This window comes from Plectropomus leopardus, chromosome 19 (assembly GCF_026936395.1).
Source record: "Plectropomus leopardus strain MGB_pleo_1.0 chromosome 19, ASM2693639v1, whole genome shotgun sequence".
Lineage (NCBI taxonomy): Eukaryota > Metazoa > Chordata > Actinopteri > Perciformes > Serranidae > Plectropomus > Plectropomus leopardus.
The window spans coordinates 18680900-18699224 of record NC_142194.1 but is presented as its reverse complement, the minus strand read 5'-3'; the positions used below and the strand labels follow the sequence as shown (position 1 = coordinate 18699224).

The 18325-nt window shown below is 39.0% G+C and overlaps 1 protein-coding gene across 1 annotated transcript in view; it reads left to right on the top strand.

Annotated features, from left to right (window-relative positions):
* The first annotated feature begins 8322 nt into the window (after positions 1–8322).
* LOC121958391 (SH3 and multiple ankyrin repeat domains protein 1-like) overlaps positions 8323–18325 on the top strand; it is a 54143-nt gene continuing 44140 nt past the window's right edge. Inside the window, exon 1 of the mRNA XM_088070403.1 lies at positions 8323–8618. The gene's annotated coding sequence lies outside the window, so the exon portion shown is untranslated. The remainder of the gene's footprint in view (positions 8619–18325) is intronic.

Below are 18325 nucleotides of genomic sequence, written 5' to 3'. Positions count from 1 at the left end.
GGCTAAATAACTTTGGGGATATTAAAACGGTATGGTCATTTCACAGGAGTCCTTTGACCTCAAACCTCAAGATATCTGAGTGAAAATGGGTTCTATGGATACTCATGAGTCTCCCGTTTACAGACAAGCACATTTTATGCTAATCCCATGCAGTATTTTTGCTGTTATTGTATTCCTTTTCAAGACAATCTGGTAAGAATTGCTTTACCTCGTCAATATGGACCTAATAAATGTCTTGTAATGCAAAATAATTAAATTGAAAACATACGAATAAAAAATGTAGTTAATCACAATTAAATATTGAAATTCTGTGATTAATTGTGATTTAAAAAATTAATCTTTTAATGGCCCTACTTATGTTAACTGCTGTATAAGGGTTGACAGAAAAGCAGTGAAAAAGTGGATCATTTAACATGATAGAAACTCCTGTGATTCAACAGCTCTAGAGGTTTCATGAAGACAGAAGCAACAGAAGCATTTTTGTGCTGCATCCTGATTTATGGCCAGAATCCTATTAATAATAATCAATCAATCAATCAATCAATCAATAAATAAATAACATGGAAAAGATCTGAAAAATCAAGTCATTTAAAATTGAAACTTAGCCTCATAATTCTTAAGAGCCCATCAAGCCTCACAAAAAATTCTTCTGCTGTGACTGACAATTTCAATTTATGATTTACATCTTCAATTTATGTTTTTGTCCAGCTCTTGGGATTCATTCCCAATTAAATGGAAAACCTTGTAATATTATACAATCACACGACAAATCCCATCTATTTGAGCTCATGAAGACCACCTTATTGTACTAGTTAAACAGGTGACTTGCAAGCAAGAACTTTTGGTATACTGAGGGCATTTGGTAGCCTTGTTAGTGCATTCAGATGTGTTAACTGCAATGTATTGCTATGCCTCTGAGGAAGTTATTAAAGTAGCCTTTCTGGTGTTTTTTTGTCATGATACAGAAAATGATGAGGCTGCAGGAAGTTCGAGCAGTTAAAAGCAGGTAGTGGTGTTGTGGCAAGAATGCAGTGCTCAGCCAAGGTCCAAACTGATGACATAAGTGCTAAATTTTAACTGTTTGCTTATTGCTTTCATGCTTCACCTGCCTATAGAAAGCTGACACCCTCCTACTTTGTGTCCATTGCAAGTGTTAAATTTTATATAACCACTGGTGTTGCAGATGGTCATATCTGATTGGATGGTAAATGGACCATGAACACCATTTTGAAAGTCAAGTGAAAGTTCAACTACTGCAGTACTCTATGAAGTGAATCAAAACATTAAATGATCCTTTCTAGGTTATGTGCCTTTAGCTGGATTTGTAAGATTAGGTTTGACTAAAGTCAGTTATATTGCAATAGCTGTAATGAGTAATCAAAACTGACTTTCTGCTCGTCATTTGGGTTCTTCTCTCATTTTTCGTCTCTGAGAAAGGAAGCAGAAACTGTCACAGCCTGTCGAGTGGTTAAACCCTTACGCAGATGGAAAGCAGAAACCACGTGTTATGTTGAATTGTTGTTAGCCGCTGACACCACAGCCGACACAGAGGCACAGAACCTAAAAGAGGAAAACAAAATGCAGTTTTGTTTTAAAATTACATGATATCTGCCAATGTGTAAAAATGGCTATTGATCAATACACAGATAAGACTTGAGGTTGTGAACTTGTCTGCATGACAGGTGCCCAGATAAGGTTTAAAAAGAGCGATGATGTAAAACTCAAAAAGTGTAACCTGACACAGTTATATGGCACTTAGTCATCACTTGTTTATGTGCAGGTCATTTCAGGACAATGTGGGTTTTTGGTGTAAAATAATGTGATATTGATTTCTGAAAGTAAAGACAGCTGAATTGGTCAGCAACTTCTGCTTTTCCAGAGCATGTGAAAGAAAACACATTTTAAAAAGAATAAGGTATAACTAAGAGTCCGCTACTCCACTCAACAAGTGTTGCAAACAGGCTAAGTGACTTCAGTAAAAAGCATAGGAGTGTTCCTCCTCTCAAATGTTTCAAAACTCATCCGCTGCAAAAGCACGAAGAGATACTTGCATGGTGTAACACATCATGACAAAACGAAATGCGTTGTTTCTGTTTTGTTGCCTTGTTTCTCAGAATCCAAACAAGGTTTCATTTTGTGAAGAGGGGGTATTTTCGACTTACTGTAATCAGTAACACTTAACACCAATGTATCCGAAGAGAAGGAACTTAATTTATTTTTGCAGCCCCTCCTTTTACAGCCTTTACTTGTTACACATTACATTTCTTTTTTTTGTGATCGAAATTTTATTGATGTTTTAAAAGAAAAAGAAGTGGAAGCAAACATTATATTAGGCAGAAAGCGTATAACATCAGAGATAAATCAGCAAGACACATATTGAGATAGAAATTGCCCCCTCCCTTCCCCCCAGATCCCACCCTCCCCACCCGCGAGGCCACCACAACATACATCCAAATACATACATTCACTCATACAAGCACCTTCACATAAAACAGGGGTATTTATACAGAAGAAAGACACAAATACACACATCCCTATACACAATTATACCCAAATACACACATGGGCAACCAAATAAACAGAGAGAGAAAAAAAAGAAACCCTACCCAACCGCCCAAAGAACCCAGGAAAAAAAAAAGAAGAGTAGCTATGTGGCAAAGCCAACCTCACCCAGAAATGGCGGCCAACATAAACAGCATGCATAGGCTGCATGCATATATGTACATATAAGAAAGATACAACACCACTACAATTTTACTATATATATGCACATTGATCAAACCAGTCGACAGGCCCAGACCACCACGGTTCAACTCAAACAGAACACAGTTTTATAAGAGGAAGATCAAACAAGATCCACCCCCAGTTTGAATGTTGAAACACATTTTGAGCAACTACTTCCAAAAAACTTTACCTAAACAGCAATGCTGACGTATTTCTAAAAATATAAAAAAGGCAGCATTCTGAGAATGGTTTTATTTTCATGATTTAAAAAACAGTGTGAGCTCTGTGTTTCAGTTACTTGAAATGGCCACCAGAGTCCAGCACTGCATCGGTTTTCCATGAGCAAATAATTCATGAATGAGGCCTTACAGCAGGTTTGAGCCCGTATGCCGCTGAGTGTGTCTGTACAGTAAGCAAATATTTCATTGCAAATCATATGTTATACAAAATGTTTAATTTTAAGAATGAGTAACTGTATTTAAGGCTGTGGATTTGCAAAGGCTCAATCTGTGAGTAAAGGGATCACAAGATATGAATCTCAAAATGTGATTGGATGGTTTAAGTAATATAATATCTGTCGGGAGCTTGTTCACACTGAAAATGTCCACACATCTTTTTTTTGTTTCAAGCCACTGATCCAAATCTTCTCTGTGCTTCACAGCTTTGATTTCCTAAATCAATAGTTTTTTTCTCCTCCTGCCCTCTACTCTCTTGTTTTACTCTTTGTTTTGACTCTACTTCACCTTAAGCAAAGTGACTGCACTCACTAAAACCCACAGGAGAAAAAAATAAATAAAAAAATAAAAGAATAAAAACCTAGCCAGCATATTCTCACCACTGTATGGTCCGTCTGCCCGTGACCCACTTTTCTCTCCTTGCCTTTGGCACGAGAGGCGCTCACACAAAGCAGGAGAAAAGCTAGTTTCTCATTCTCACAATAAGGACATTGGGCAGCAAAGGCAGCGTCGGTAGGATGAAAGTGAGGTGAATACACACCATGGAGTGCTGCACCATTAAAGGAAGAGCACCCACTAGAGCTCTTATCAAGGGTTACAATGCAGATGTCATGTTGTCCTTAAGAGGCAGGATATGGCAGGATACAGGGTGTACAGAGTGTACTGTTGTGTGCATTAATGTATTTCAACCCAGCTCACCTTCCTCTGTCCTCCATCCTAATCTCTAAAAGCAACCATAAAGCAAGCTTAAGGACTATTTTTCAAACACTCCAACTGCATAAATGCATTTCACTTAAACAATTATTATATAAACTTACTTAGTATCGTCACACATATCAAACTTTAAGGGTACTAAATATAGAATTTCCTTTTTAAGATGGTTTTCTCTGTTATGATGTACAACAAGCGTTCATTATTTGAACAAAGGATATTGCAGTGTTACTGTATTTGTCTCAACCACTGGGTTACCGGATGCCCTACTGTTTTGGTAGGTTTTGCTTTGAGGTTACATCTTGTACATCAGCATGTTTTTGCAGCTGGTGTAATAACCAGTTTACCATGTGAGAGCAACATGTGCCAAGTCGAGACACAAAGCTATTACCAAGTGGGACAATGATGCAATCACTCCTTGAGCCTTTCAATTCAATTCATTGGAACTCGACTTGCTTTAGTCCTGATAGCCAAATGATTAATGTGCAATATACTCCAGTCATAACATTAACATGGCAGCAAACAGCTATTTGCTATGTAAAGATTTAGAGCAGTAATGGCGTCCTTAGCAGAGAATGAAGTCCATCGTCCTCTGTGTGTTTTACTATGATTGTTTTTGTTCTTAGTTTTGGTAGCGGTGCTGAACTTATGTGCATGTTAGATTAAATTAGATTAAATTAGAAAACTTTATTAATCCCCAATGGGGAAACTCATTTGCCACCAGGAACATTTCATACAGACAACAAACAATGTACACAGTACATTCACAGTACACAACAAATACAAATGCATGCAACAAATAAATAACAATATAAAAAGCCTTTTGAGACAGCCAAGACCACATCTAAAAGTGTTCATTAAAAAATCTGTCTGCAGGGGCATCCTTAGTTGCTCACTATATGAGCCGCTGAGTCTGTTAAAAACACAGTGAAATGGATGGATTTGAAAACATCCAAGTGCATATGAGCAAAGCTACTCTTACAAAGATAACATATTACAAAATACACCAATGGTATGAAAATATATACAAATATATAATATATAAATACACTCCCTGTCTCCTAATTGGATGTAGTCTCCTCTCTTGCTTATTCCCCACCTTGTTTGGAAGTGTTGTGAACATTGTGTGCTTAACAAAAGCAGATTCAAAGTTGATTAAAAATTTCTGTTCATCTTTTTGCAAAGCACCGTTGTTAGCACTACAATGAAACCAGAAGGATGGTTCAGCACCACAGAAAGAAGAGATTCTTTGTTGCCAGATCTTGTGAGTGGGTTGCTGAGACAGAAACATGTCTCGAAGAGTTAACTTTCTCCTGATTTGGCTTTCTGAAAAATGCCATTTCGTGTCAGAATGTTCAGAGGATATGTGGCTTGTGAAAATTGGTTTCAATATTTACTGCAGTGACTATGGAGCAAAAGAATCGGCCAGAATATTTACAAGCGTTCACTTTACCCATTGGATTGAATAGACTCAAGACCATCGCTAGACTCTCTACAGCAGAAATAAACGCGTTTACAGCCTGGTTAAAAAAAGCGACAACCCTAAAAACAGCTTTGATCTGAAGCTTATTTCAGCATTGATGACAACTGCTCAGGGGCTGGATTTTTTAATTACTCACTTCATCAAATTTTTACTAAGGCTTAAAGTTATGCATTTGTAAATATAGGGATGCTTGAGTGGCAGGCTTCCATCTCATCCAAATATGGTCACTTCCACTTGCAGTGGTTGAAATGAAAAACTGACGGCTTCAGAATGGGTGATGTCATGGTAACTACCTTTATTATTTCATACAATCTATGGTCTACAGTGACAATAATAATGCTGCAATAATGCTGTTCCTGTAAAGGACTTTTTCTTTCAGCAGATTAAAGGTAATACGACACAGTGTCGCCCTGGGTCTTGTTCGGGTCAGTTGCAATCCTAAAATGAGTAGGTCATGACCTGTTTCACTCAGACCAATAGTTCAGTTGTATGTCTGCTCAGGATGACTAGTTGTGCAGTCTGATAAGGCTGGGACAACTCAGGAGAGAGTTAAACTATTAGGCTGAAAGAAACAGGTCATTACCTTCTACTTTTAGGTTTGCATCTGACCTGAACATGACCCGATACAGCAGTATGTCATAATACCTTTAGCCTACAGAAGGAAAAATTCATTTACAGTCCAGGTTAACACTGTTAACTCTGTCACCACTATTGCCTTTGTAATAAATATTATCACTTAATATTGTAGCTTAGCCACCTCCATGATTGCCTGTGACATCTGAGGTGAGAGCTGTGATATGGTTGGCGAGTGTAGCCCGGTAGAAAGAAAATAGGTTCTACATGAAACCGCTCACAACAAGGTCTGTGAATTGTCTTGAGTAACTGGGTCATGAGTTCTGGAAAGAGACATTGCTGTTGAGTTTTTCAAATGTATTTTTTAGCACTTTGAGCACCACAAGCTGAGTGCCATCTAGATTCATTATATTCAAGAGAAAGCAGACATCTCTTTGACTGATATCTCTAACACTGATCTCACACCAAAACAATCTTGACTGATAAATAGCACTATGTTAAAGGAAAAATATGTAGTGGTATTCCTGATTACATACAAATATACAAAAGTTCACCCTCAGGTGAACTTTTGTATATTTTCATCATATTATGATGTATAAATAAAAGACGTATCTTCCGTGACATCACCCACCTGTTTGTGGACTTCTGTTTTTAAACATAGAGTTCAGCATTTTGGCCATCGCCATCCTGGTTTGTTGGAACCAGTGTTGACCATATTAGGACGAGAGGTCGTTACAGGGGATGAGTGACGGGTGGATGTGACAGAGGACACTATTGGCAGACAGCCTTTCACTCAAGCAGCCCCTTTGTTTTATATATGCATAACTCTGGACCTTAATAAAATGTAAACTGGTGAGTTATGATAAAAATTCAACCTCATACAGTTATCACGAGTGCTAAAATTAGCTGTAGAGACCAAAAACATTAGCATAACATGGCAGGCTGTAAACATATATATCTCTGCTGTAAAGTTGGGCATTTTAACATGGGGGATCAATGGGAATTGACTTTGTTGAGGAGCCAGCCTCATGTGGCCGTTGATGATGAATTGCAGTTCTTGGCACCTGCACATTGGTGTCATTTTTCAGCCTCAGAGGTTGTCGCTTGATTCTTATGTTCCCTTTTCCGTTGTGTATTTTGTGTTTTATGGAAAACACACCATGCTTTCCTTTTTCATTTGTTATGCTATCGATAGTCTGACTTGCTTGTAGTTATGGCATTTTTATCAGGTCTGTCAGTGTGTTTTGTAGGACTTCCTGTGTAGGAGTTATTATTTTAAGCTTAAACTGTAGCACCCTCAGTAGGCCAATCTGTGTAATTCTATATGAATATCTATTACATTACTTTTTTCTTTTTCTTTTTTTTTAAAGTAGGTAATTTTGACATTTGATCACGGCCCATATAATCATATGTTTTTAAAGGATTAGTCCACCCAAAGTACTAAATACGTGGCATAAGGGCTGTGGATCACCCAGAATAACTGGGACATTGTTTCTGTTGCTGTTGAGTCAAATGTAATTTTTCAATCTGGTGAGCATAACAAACAAAAATGCTATTCAGCTTCACTGCACTGGGATTTAGACAGAAGTCCCAGCAGCAAGTATTTGAAAACCTCACCTAATAAAAACAGAAATGTCTGCATGGCAAGACACCACAAGGGGTAACTGGGAAAATATGTTTTTTTACTTGTGTGTAAGGGATTCAGGTGAATAGACCCTTTGAAACGACAGCACATCACTCCTTCAAGTTCATTCAAAGTCAGACCAGTAGGCGGTCGCCTTCTAGACAGTTCATGACCGTTGTTGGACTGTTTCACAACATGTGGGTGCAGTATCCATCATCTTTTATTTTACTGAATAAACCCACATTTTATGAATGGAAAAATACATTTTCTTTATTTCTATTGTGACCTCTCAGCATCAAAGACATAAGAGGGACAAAGAGGTGGCTTAAATCCATCCACTGTATGTGTGAGACGAGGGAAGATTGAGGGGAGGGAATCACATCATGGGACGAGTGTGAGTGCGTTTGATTGATGGAGTGACTGAAATAATGAGCAAGAGAGGGAGGAGAGGCTGAAATGTGGTGGAACAGTGAGAGACCAAAAAAGACAGAGAGGGAGAGAGTAATGAAGAAAATTGGGGATAATTGAATAGGAGAGCACTTGGGTGTGAAAAGAGAACCCAGAGAGCTACTGACAGATGGATGGTGGAGAGTCACTACACAGTGGAAGTACAAAGAGAGGAAGGAGAACGAAGGAGAGAGATCAATCTAACAGCTGAAGTAAGAGAGAGAGTACGCCACGCTGGAGAGAGAGTGCATGAATGTGTGTGTAATAGAGAGGGAAAGAGAGAGAGAGACTGCTATACCGGGGCATAGAGTAGGTGAAAGTGTGCATGTGAATGAAAAACAGAAAGAGAGGCTGCACAATACAGTGGCTCAGGCTGGCTCGCACCGATGCACATTTAAAAGACTAGAAGGCATGAATATGTGATTTTGAAAGAGAAAAAGCAAATCACTTTTTCTTGTTTTTTACTCATCTATTTTTCATCAACTGGATCTTTCTTTCGTTTTCTAATCCCGGCCCTCTTTTTTCACTCTCTTTGTGGTTTATGAAGGAGGTCACTGCGGATACAACGAGGAGCAACACAGCCTGAACTGCAGACTCAAAGGTATTTACTTTTTAATGTTTATTTATCCTGTCAATTTTATGTTTGTATTGAAAACCAAATAAGAAAAACTGTGTGTGAATTGTGTCTGAAAATAATGTAAAGTGTTTGTAATACAAAAAAGTGAAAAATTATAGAATGCAGTGATGATAGATGAATAGTGTGAACTGTAAATTTAATTTATAAAATACATGCATTTAAAAGTAGAGGGCACACAAAGAAGGAAGAAATTATCTTTAGCAGCAAGGTGTGTGAGAGTGAAAGTCATAAAGCTTGACAAAAAGAAGTGGGTGCTGCTGAAATTGTGACAGAGAGAAGGGGGGATATGCGTCCTCTCAGGTCTGATTCCCATGTTTTATGTAGGTGGGCAAAAGTGGGACAGAGGAGGAATTTCAAAGATCACAAAGCCTTCAAAGAAAATGCTTAAATAATTGCAAATATCACTCCAAAACAGCTTTAAGACTGATGAGTAAGTGTGCCTTGCTGATGTGTATTTAAGCTTTATAAGTTTTACAGGTGTAAAGCAGTTGTAATGAAGGTCATGTAGGTTTGTTTTCTAGTGTGAATCATCGAAATTAAATTACAAAAAGACACTGAGTTGACATTCTAACTAAAAGGATTACTGCTAGGCTTTTTTTCTGCAGTGGGCAGTGATGGTGGAAAAGTTCATTTCTCTAAATGAGCCTTTCATGCTGAATCCAACTCTGTGGCCATAATTAAATCCCTTGTGCCTAGTTAAGACCCTCTTTCATGTAGATTATTCCATGTTCATTATGAATCCGAATTGTACATTGCAGTAATTTACAACCGCTCCCCCACAGTTACAAAGTAGGTTACGACCTGTTGTTTTACAGTGAGACATGCACAGAATTAATGGGGGAATAATTGATGCCGATAACATAAGGTAGAACTCTGGGAGTCTGGGAGTTTGGAGAACGAAACATTAATACTTGTGCTTATGTAAAGCCTACCTTTATGTAATGCTGACATTAAAACCATCCAGACACTTACAGCGTTGCATTACATTTAACAGAATCAAACGAGAGCTCATCAACACCCACATTTCACACACTCCTTTCGCTGAGACTTGTCAAAATCGTTACCTGCTCACAGTATTTATGGTGTCAGATGGTGGAAAGGTGGAAACCCTTGAAGGACCCCAGAGAACTGACTATCTCTCTCTCTCTCTCTCTCTCTCTCTCACACACACACACACACACACACACACACACACACACACACACACACACACCTGCATGTGTTCCTCTCCAGCTCTGTGCACTTTCATCCTTTAAATACAGCATAATTGACTTTGCACAGCCTCCTAAGACCTGCCCTGCACGGTGTAATGCACAACAAGCAATACTGGCTTTAAAAGCACATTTTTTTTTATTGGTGAAGTACACCTGGGGGAATTCATTTGGAAAAGGAAGAAAATAAACTAGGCAATTTAAAGCAGAGTGGGCACACTAAGATTAATGGCTTCCTGAGAAACTCAGAACAATTGATCATAATAGAACAAAGAGCGCTGGGTGACGTTATCAATGCCAGAGAGGGACTGAGTGATTATACCTAATGTGTGGGTAATGCCAAAAGAGAGTGTGATTATGAAACAATAGAGTGGAAGATGAAAGACATGAAATTCACTGAATTGGCCTGAAAGCTTTATGTGTCAGAGGAGATGTGTGTGTTTCTCTGATTCAGAAAAATTTCCACCACCACTGCCTACTTATTTCCACTTCATCCTATCCTGCCTCATGCTGTTCTTCCCTGCCCGGTCCTGTTCTGTCCTCTGCAATTTCTGCAGGAAGAGCAGCAGTCGATACACAGGCTGGTCAGTGTAGCAGATGTGACAATGCTATATAGTCCAGTAATTCCCCAGGGTTTGCTATGTAGAGTGTAGGACAAAAGACAGACATGCTGAGAGAATATTTCCAGTGACAGCTCACTGCTGTGGAGGAATACAGTTAGACTCTATTAGCTGTAAGCTACTATTGTATCCATGAAGCAGAAATGCAAAATCCACAACAAAATGTTCTTTAAATCAGTCTCGTGGGAAATTAAACTGGGCTACAGCTGTATAGAGCTAAAAAAATAACCAATACACACGTGCCCATTGCACACACACATATTCATAAGCATAAATTCAAGGACAATGCCACCAAGTCTGTGCAAAGAAATGCCAGAGAACACCTTCTGTGTGACATTTAAAGTGACATCGTCAAATAACCTTGAGAAGTAATTTAATGTTTAAATAAAAGTTATCCTCTCCTATGATTTTTAATGAACTTCTAATTGTTATTTGTAGAACTGACATAGTCTCATTGCTGTGCTCATTAAGATGGAACGGGAGAGAAGGGCTGTTTCCCCTGACTCTGCAGGCTTTTCATTATTACATACAGAGAGATTTCCCCCAGGGGAAAGATCTGGAGGATTGCCGTAAGCCACGAAAACAGAAGCCAGCCAAACTGCAACACATCCACCATTATGAAGAACTAAAATAGCTCTAGCTTTACAATTTCTGAACACAACTTTAAGATAATTTGTGCACAGATGGCTCAGAGAGCAACAACTGGATTTTAAATGCACTGATTACAGGGACTTTATCAGGAAACACTACTGTGCACTTGGCAGCTTTTAAAGCAGGGCAGCACCAGTTAGAGCCTTAATATGTAAATCTGATGACATGAAAACGGGAGACTAATACATCATATGATGACAGAGCTATAGCACAAGTGGGTGGTCATATAACTTTAGCTATAGTTATATAATAGTCTCACCTCATTAAACTCACTGTTTGCTGATTCAATCCAGCCTCTGGGCTGCTGAGCAGCCTGTTTCAAGCCAGCAGGGTCAGGTGGCACTTTAGCTGGTATTTTTTTGGCTTAATTCAGGGTCGTAACAAGGTAGTGTAGATCTGATTAGAGTCGAGAGCAGGTGTAAAGAACACACTTTCCATTAAATATCTTGGATGGGGAGTGCACATTTATCACCTTCTTTGTTTTTTCTTGTCCAACATCTTACCTCCAGTTATACAGATGCTCTCTCAAAACAGGCGATGGTACCTTTTGATACAAAACGCAACATGTATTTGAGGGTTTCTTCCAGTGTTGTAGTCATGACTACATAAACCGAGACCAAGTCATGATTTAGTCCAGAGTGTATTGAGACAAGAACAAGAGCAGACCAGCGTGAGTCCCACACTGCAAAGCACACTTAGGATAAAATGTGAGACATGCAAACAATAGGCACTCCTAAAATTGGTCTGAGAGATCCACATTCACCCCAAAAACCCTGCAGAAAACAAATAAAGATTCCTCTTCATTCACCTCTCCTATTGCCATACTATGTATGTGTGAATGAAAGTGTGCAGTGAGAAGTGTCTCAGTAAATCACTCAAAAGGCATTGCAGAGATTCATTTTATATGTTGGATTTTTTTTTGTTTTCTATGAGCAAACAAACATGAAAAACTGAATTAAACTTAATCTCTATTCAATAATAATTTTTCTGCACAGGCAATGTAGTGACACCCTGGATTTGTGATCATGACCAGTCTTGAAATCAAATCCCGACCAAGGAAAGACCAAGTAAAAGTATGTTTGAGTCCGAGACGAGACCAGGACTGAGACTAGATTTTGAGTACTACAACACTGGTTTCTTCATGCTTTCGCTTCCTTTCATGCTTCAAGATTGTAGATGTTACTGGTTTCGTTAAACAGGTTTCTTGACAATTCAAAGTATACAGCAATAATAGAAGTGTTATAAGTTGTATAAAGTTAAGAATGAAGGGTCCTCCTGTCTGTAGAGCCAATTATAGCCCATTACATGGTAGGTGGACGAACTCTAATGGTGCCTGACAGGCGTCGACATGGTCCTCACTTTGTCAGCCATGTCTAACAGCATTTATTAGTATCTTGTTGACTTTTGTCTCTCAGTGTTACCTTTTATGTCAATGGACGTGCAAGGTAAGTGAAACTGTCACTACTGGGCAGTCTGTTTGTGGCTGTTTATCTGCCATAAAATCCACCCTAAAGCCTTAATCCCACGCTCATCTCTGTGTGTCTGACTAGTTTGTCTTTGGCCTGCTTTCATTGTATTTGAGGCCTGGGGTCTTTTGTTAGGAGCTCTGGGACAAGTTTAAAAAGTAGAAGCTGCCTTTGAAAAAGTTACTTGATACCAGGAATTATAAAGATGGTCTGTTTTATTAGAAATGTTTTGACTCTACATCTGCGCTTCCCTCTGTCTTTTGTTGAAATAGAAGGCAACCTGCTGCACAGTTGCCTTTGAAGTCTCTGTTTTCATGACATTTTAATACACCTTCTGTCATATCATGTGTAGAGAGTGAAACAGAAATTTGTTTTACATGAAATTAACTTCAAATCTTTACCTTTAAACATGCATTGCACCAACTTATTTTTATGCATTTCAGGTGTTGCAGCTGTATTAGTTATTATTTATTGGCAGTTTTACACCGATACAAATCAGTGTCATATACCTCAGTTTGGTTAAGGTGCAGCCACAGAAATTTGCACATCAACCAGGGATGTGGTGTCATTTAATTCATAGCTGAAGGTAACACTTTATGTAATTGATCAACATTAAACAGGAACGCTGTGTATCATATTGGCCCACATTGAGCTTATTGAACTGCAATAGTTGTGCTTCATTAAAATAATAATATTAAGAGTGAAGGTGCCAATGAAATCACATTTGCATGGTTTTTTGTTCAAAGGTTCTCAATCTTAGAGGTGCTATCCCACTCTCAGATGGGGTTGACTAGATTTGGGATTGTTCTGTTGGTGTTTTCAACAGTTGCGGTCACTACAATCAACTGCAGCGCATCTGGTTTAGAGTCAGTAGTTACTTATAACTTAATCATTGAACTGAAACACCAAACAAAATTGTGCTTATTTTTGCGGAACCTCCCCAGATCCGTCTATACTCAGATTCACATAATTTTGACTTATGAAAAATGGGGTCACGGGCCCAAAAAAGTTGAGAATGAGAAATCCTGAAATAGGGATTTCTCTTCTATAGTAGGACAAAGAAGCTTTAGCTACTGTATCAAACAATGTTTACGGGAAGGGGGAAGTCTTATAAATAGCGCAGGGGATGTTCACTCCTAAATCTGTGCTGCATTGAGGTCTCCCAGCCCATCCAGCCAAGTTTAGCCCAAGTGAGGCCCTCAGCGCACGCTCCACCTGACCCAATTATATCCAGTCTGAGGGGAAAGATAGCCCACTTTGATCTACACGAGACCGCCAGCCAAGCTCAAGCTGACTGGTCTGGCACTTAATGCCACTTTCTGCCAGACGTTTTTCCAGGACAGATGTGTTTGAGTGCTGTTTAAAGAGTCATGTGTATATGTGTGTATGCGCAGTGCACACGTGCTTGGAACATCAGGCGAGCTGTGTGTAACCTATGAAGTGGCCCCTTTTTCTTAAAAAAGATCGTCCTTGGCGAGATGGCGATGGGGAGGATCGAGCTGGAACGCAGATCAAAGGAGCAGGATGTTTATTGTGAAATGGGGATCTGGGAGTAATTATTTTAATCATCCACTTAATTACTGATTAGCAGGGTTACCATTTTTTGCTAGATTAACATCAGATATGCAATTGACTAACAGCCGTCTGTTTGTGTTGGATAGGAGAATTACTTCCCTCGCTGAGGGAAATGCCAGAATCTTTGGATGCATGGAAGATGAACGTATCACTGGTGTTGTTATCTGCCTGTAAAAATTAATGAAGGGCGCAATGATTGTCAGTTAAGCACTTGCATTTCATCAGATTTTATTAAGCACAGATTTAATTACCACTTGAAAATGCCAAGCCCTGTCATTGCAGCAGGAAAGCATACAAATCAGTTAAATTCCTCAATAAACTTGTTTTTTTTATGTTTAAGAGCTTGGGTTTTCAACATTTTACAGGTCAAGGACCCATTAGCTCAAAGAGAGATGGAGCAGGGACCCCCTATTTCATTTATTGTGTCAAATTGAGTTGCACTTGAGATAATACTCTAAATCTTTTTGTATGCACTGGCCTGTTGCTGCAAATGTAACAGCAGTTAAAGCATGGCTAGGTGCATTAGCCTCACTCACTACACTTTTGACAGCAGTTTCTGAGATGGACGCTGTATCAGAGGCTCTTGCTCTGTGATCCACTGTGGCTCACATGCATGCTTACACTTGGAATAATATCACAGCTGACTGGCCAATTATGTTTCAATAGTACGTAAATATTTGCTAACTTGTTCACCTCAGTGTTATGGGTAAGTGCTGCCCATTTATAAAAGCAAGCTTGCTTACATGATTACACATGGATTCATTGGTTAGTGTTGTGTACTATAATTTAAATGTTTGTTGGATAGTATAATTACTCTACTGTAAACAACTTTTTTGGCCAATAGAGTGCCCCAGGAATAATTTTTTTCCTGTAGGCTAACATAGAAGTTAGAGTTTTTTCTGATACATTTTAAATAAAAATAGACAAGAAAAAAAGAACTGAAATTTAAGCCTAAATTATCAAAAAGGCAGCCCCCCTGCAGTAACTCTGAGGAATCCCTAGGGGTTGTAGACCCCCTGTTGCAGACCCACATTTTAGAGAAAAAAGACATTAAAACTTAAAAAGATTTTCCCACTTTATTATGCTTTGGAGTCAACTTTAATGAGTGCTGAGGCTACACACAGTACCCACATATGATACCCCAGTTTAGCTCTTCCCCCTTAAACTACTACGTCAGAGCGCCACCCCCAGATCTGATGGCTAGTGATGCACCATTCATATAAAACCAAGCCCTCTCCCCTCAGTTTAGTGACTCACCCCATCCATCCTGTGTTGGAGTAGGCCTAGAGTGTTCTTGACGGTTCCTCGTCACTGGCGGTGTGAAAGAGGCTGAAGGGTGGAGACCCAGTGAAAGAGAGGGATATAGAGGACAGAACTTGGCCGCTCCACTTTTGCAGGACGTAAAAGTGGGACAATCTGTTCCTTGGATGATCTCCAATTCTACTTTCCGGGGACCGATACACTGAAAATATATCTATACACATGCTCTGTCCTACATAGGGAGAGTATGAGTGAGTGAGAGGATGAGAGAGAGATTGACAAAAAGTGGAAATATGAGTATAAGTTGACCTGACTGTCCATAAGGTCTTTATAGTACATAGTGTGATTTGAGTGAATATTCATTCGAGACTGATGAAAATAACCCCTGCAGCACACAGACAACACTGTCACACCAGCTATCACAGCAAATTCTGCAGAGCACACACAGATAATATATGTAGTGACAGTTAGATATTGTAACAGAAGATAATCATATTGTAATTTATCATTTAAAATGCAGTGGGAAAAAAGGATGACACATTAAAATGAGTCCAAGATATCCACCATTATTTTTTGTGTGTAATTTGCACTGCAGTAAACTTGAGTTTGACTTATTAGCCAAAACATGCATAATGTTTTGTTTATACGGAACCCCAAGGACTAAAGCAACCAAATGAGCCTCAAAGTCATTATTGCAATTTTGCTGTGCTTTGCAAAAAGGATGATGAACTGCACAGAAAAGAACTCAGGAAAGGCAAAGACGAATAGAGACGAGAGAAATCAGTGACCTCTCTCTACAAATCTCTCCGTCCATCCATCTCGACTTTCCAGGTGCTCAAGCAGGGTATCCATCTCTGTCCTCGTTATCATGATTAATCAGTTCCTGATTCTTCATCTTACTCTCACTCCATTTCCTTACTTTCTCTGGACCCATGTCGGCCCAGATCTATCGAAATCCTCTCTCTGACTCTCCACATGGCTTCTAATCATCAGAAGTCAAGCTGCTCTCTTGGTCTCCCCTGGGCAGACCAGCTCGCCAACTTCTGAAATCTTCAGATGTCCCTGTTTTCTACTTTTACATTGCATGACTGCTGAAATTTTCATCCAGGTTTTGAGTTAGGAGCCCATAAGATCAGAAATAAAGCAATCATTTGAGAAAATTATATCATAGTGTATGTTTGGACATTAAAGGATAGGTTAACATATGAAGACTGTCTCTTTTTAGTCTCTATGATCCTCTGTCCTTATTCCTCTTTCATACTTTCATACTACCATGAACAGATCACTTCCTAATGTGCTTCCAGTGTTTGTGACGGGTGACAAAATCCACAGTCATAACTCCGTAAAAATAGATTCAAAGTTTATCTGAAGCAAACATGAACAGTCCAAGTTAGACAAAACAAATGAGTATCTTTCAGTGCTAGTCTTTTTAGCATGAATTTTCCTGTTTGTGTCATATTCTTTTACTGCAGCACATCAAGAAAACACAAAAAGTATATAGGTGATGCTTTCATTACCCAGGAATACATTAAAAACTTTTAAAATGTCAAGCTACTGTAAAAGCCCTTGTATCATGTTCACAGACTGACTTTAGCAGATTTCAGCCACAGACAAACTCACATTGCTCATATTATTTACACACAACAGCTAAGACTACAGGACTTTAAGATGTTTCAAGGTTAAAGTAACGTACAGCAGTTTGATACAACTGTATCAGCTGCGACAAGTGTGAGCAAAACATTTGAGTCACAAACTTGCACTTGCACACCACAAGATAGTGGTTTATTTCTGAAAGTTATCTGTCTGTGGTGGCCTGCATTTTCTGCAGAGCATCTCCACAATCTGAAGAAGTAGCCTTTACAGCAAAATAAGGAATTGAATCTGGTTTTAAAAGGACAATTAACTGCAAAATCAAAAATGTGTATTTTTCTTCTTACTTTAAACTGCTGTTAATCAATTTAGATTTTTTTGGTGTGAGCTGAGGAGTGTTGGAGATATCAGCTGTAGAGATGTTTGCCTCCTCTTGAATATGATTGAACTAGATAGCACTCAGCTCGGTCATACTGATGACTGTAATTTCATTATGTTGACCTGTTTTGTAAAAATGACATATATGGCACTTCTGTCCATTCTGGAAGAGGGATCACTCCTCAGTCGGTCTTCCTGAGGTTTCTACCATTTTTGGGATGTTGTATGTTGTATGTTGTAAAGCCCTTTGTTGAATTTGTGATATTGGGCTTTACAAATGAAATGGACTTGAAATCAACCTTGTTTTGTGGTATCAGCCACCACTGTGTGAATGTGTGTTTGAATGGGTGAATGTGTCATGTAGCATAAAAAGCACTTTGAGTGGTTGGAGGACTAGAAAGGAGCTATACCAGTGCAGGTCCATTTACCATTTACCATGAGCTAGTTAACATTACAGCTCAGAGTGCCATTTAGTTTAATTATATCCAAGAGAAGGCAGACACCTTTACAGCCAATATGTCAGAACCTCAGCCACTCACACCAAAACAAGCTAAACTGATGATTAGCACTAAAGGTAAAAGGCGAATTATATTTTTTTGATTTTGGGGTGAACTGTGGTAAAATAAGCCTTGCTGACTTCCAATAAGTCATACTGAAGAAAAATTTAAGTTAGTGGCTGAAAAAAGAAGAGCTTCAATGTAAAAATTTTCTGCCTCTGACATAAGATTCAGAAAGACTGCTCTGTCAAGAGAGTAAAACTCATTCCTCTCCACCACCGGCGTTCTCCCAAGAGAAAGAAAAGTCAAAAATAGTTGGAGAGCTGATGGCCAGCACAGGGACAGGAGAGCCAAACAGCTGGCTAAAAGGAACTGACTAAGTCTGAGCTATTTGTTATGGCAGAGTGTAGGAGTTGAGTGACA